Source organism: Strix uralensis, chromosome 2 (assembly GCF_047716275.1).
Source record: "Strix uralensis isolate ZFMK-TIS-50842 chromosome 2, bStrUra1, whole genome shotgun sequence".
In the NCBI taxonomy this organism is placed as follows: Eukaryota; Metazoa; Chordata; class Aves; order Strigiformes; family Strigidae; genus Strix; species Strix uralensis.
This window is the reverse complement of record NC_133973.1, coordinates 51,943,367-51,945,906: the sequence shown is the minus strand read 5'-3', so window position 1 is coordinate 51,945,906 and position 2,540 is coordinate 51,943,367.

Sequence of the window (2,540 nt, the reverse complement as noted above, 5' to 3'; positions counted from 1 at the left end):
TTAATACTAGTATTGTTGCTTGCCACACAAGCTGGCAGGAATGGGCTCACACAGTGTGGTTTTAAATCTCACATGATGTCCCACGTTTCTAGTCTCTCACTGGCTTCCATGGAAGTATATGAATAAATCCAGTTAAAACAATTTTTTACTCCTTTTTACTCCCACTCTGTTCACCAGATGTGCAAACTCATCCTGGGCTTTTGTTGCCAGTCGGGCTTCCTTTTTTGTTTATTGACTTACCCTCAGTAATGTAGATTCCCTCAGGGCCAGATCCTGGGTTCACTTAGAGCCCTATAGCCTGTGGTCCTCAGCGGGTGTTTGCACTCACACGGTGGGTGGGTGTGGAGCTTGAAATAACGTCCCTGCCCGTGGGGCTCAGTCAGCACGTCCACGGTGATGCATAAAGTGGACTAGAGCCGGTCACCCTCCTAGGCTGTTGGGAGTACTTGGCATAGCTAGCAAAAATTAGCACAACTGAGATCATATACATTTTCATTAATCATCGTGAGCCTTAAATAAAAGCAGCACTGCTGGCAGCTCTGATTAAGAGCTTTCCATTGATCATAAAAGCCTAACGCTAAAATGAATTGTTTAAAGTTGAAAGATTGAGATAACAGCCAAATAATTTGATTTATCGCAAAACCAAGACATAAGAAGAAAGAAAATATTTCAAAATAAGAACATTACAGTCTCTGTGGCAGGCCCTGAGCTAATTTCAGGCAGACCAGGAAAACAACCCAGCCGCCATGGCTATGTCTGCACCACAGTACAGGGTGGTCACAGCCCCTCGATGCCTGATGAGTGCCTTGGCCAGCACTAATGTGGAGGAAGGAGGTTCAAGATGCCTTAGCTTTGCACAATAGGTCCATTCCTCCGTCTGTGTGTGTGTGCTTTCACGTGCCCCCACTATAATAGATACACATTTTTATACAAAGGAAGAAAATGAATACAAATATTATATATTGTGAGTGGAATTCACCTCACCTGAGCACTTCAGCCATCTGAAAGCTGGGCACTTGGGCTGGTTATTTATATTTAATAGCCTCTATTGTTACTGGAAGAAGAGAAAGCAGCTCCTTGGTGAATACCTATTTGAGGGGATCTGAGTCACCTTCTGGAGGTGTCTGGTTCTGTTCACTGTCTAAGAAGGGAACCAAGACTCTTAGGTTAGATTAGATGATACCTAGTTTTCATATTTGTGATGGTTTAGTCCCTGCCGGGGTCTGAGACCATGTGGCCGCTGCCCCTCCCCCACAAAAGGAGTGAAATACAAAGCCCCGCGACTGAGATAAGGAAAGGTTTAATACATCAGTGCAACAGCAACACAACAAACAATTACAATAACAATAACAGTGATAACAATGAACAGAGCAAAGTATATACCGATACAGCAGTGAGAGAACCGGCTGCACCAACCCACACGATCACCAATTCTTCCCGCGCTCGTGCCAGGATGTGACGTCCGCATGGTATCTGAATAACCCGGCTAGAGCTTCCCCCCCACTGCTGGGGAAACTTAACCCTATCCTGGCTAAACCAGAACAATATTAAACTAGGTACTGATACTCCTATGTGCACAGGATGATAGAAAGTGTGAACAAATAACACAAAATGTCATCTTTAGACCCTGATGAGCCCCCAGAACTCATTCACAAGAAGTAATCTGCCATTCTGGTGTGTACTGAAGACTCCCACAGAGCTTACCATCCCAGGCACAAAATGCACTTGCAAATCCCCTACCATATTCTTGATGAGTAAAAGAACAGAGCACCTCTTCTGATTCCCATTCTGACTGTGTACATGCTGCTCAGCAACATGATTTTCTTTCAGGATGGTGGACTCCTTGGAAGGATTTTGGCCATTCATCAGCAGCCCTGTAGTCTCTGGGAATAAGGGAATAGGGAGGTGGTGGACGAGTCATTTGGAAGAAATGAGACATAATCCAAACTTCTCTATGCCTACTTAGCTACTGAAATGGCTACTCTGGCTCTGTTAGCAGCTGAGCATCTGTCAGGTTGCTCTTCTGTAGCCAAAGCTTACTCAGTGGCCGGACAGCTGCAGGTTGGGCAGTGGACCTCTACCAGGGCTTGAGGCAGACCTTGCCTATGAACTGTGTGAGCTGTGCGAGCTGTGCAGAAAGAGTTGGGAGAAGCCCAAAGACTAGCTGGCTCCTTCATTTGTCCATCAGGAGAAAATATTTGCCTTTGGGTGGGCAGAAGTTTGCAAAGGAAGTGTGGTGTCTAAATGTGTGTGCCAAGCGTGGGGACATGTGTCTTGTGCTGGGCATGAGACACATTCAGGAAGTGTGTGTCCACCTCGTCAGGGCTTAGAGTACAGGAAACTCTCACTTGGGGTATGTGTGTGAGTGGCATACCCTCCTAACCTTCATTAGCTTATAGTTAAAGATCTTTCAGTGTGCCTTTTTCATAAATGTGTGTGTATGTCTGCTTGTGAGCATATGTCTTAAAAACAAGTGCATATGCTGCTTTAATCTGCCACCCAAATCCTCCTCCCAGTCTCCCACCTGGTTTATTCAGGAC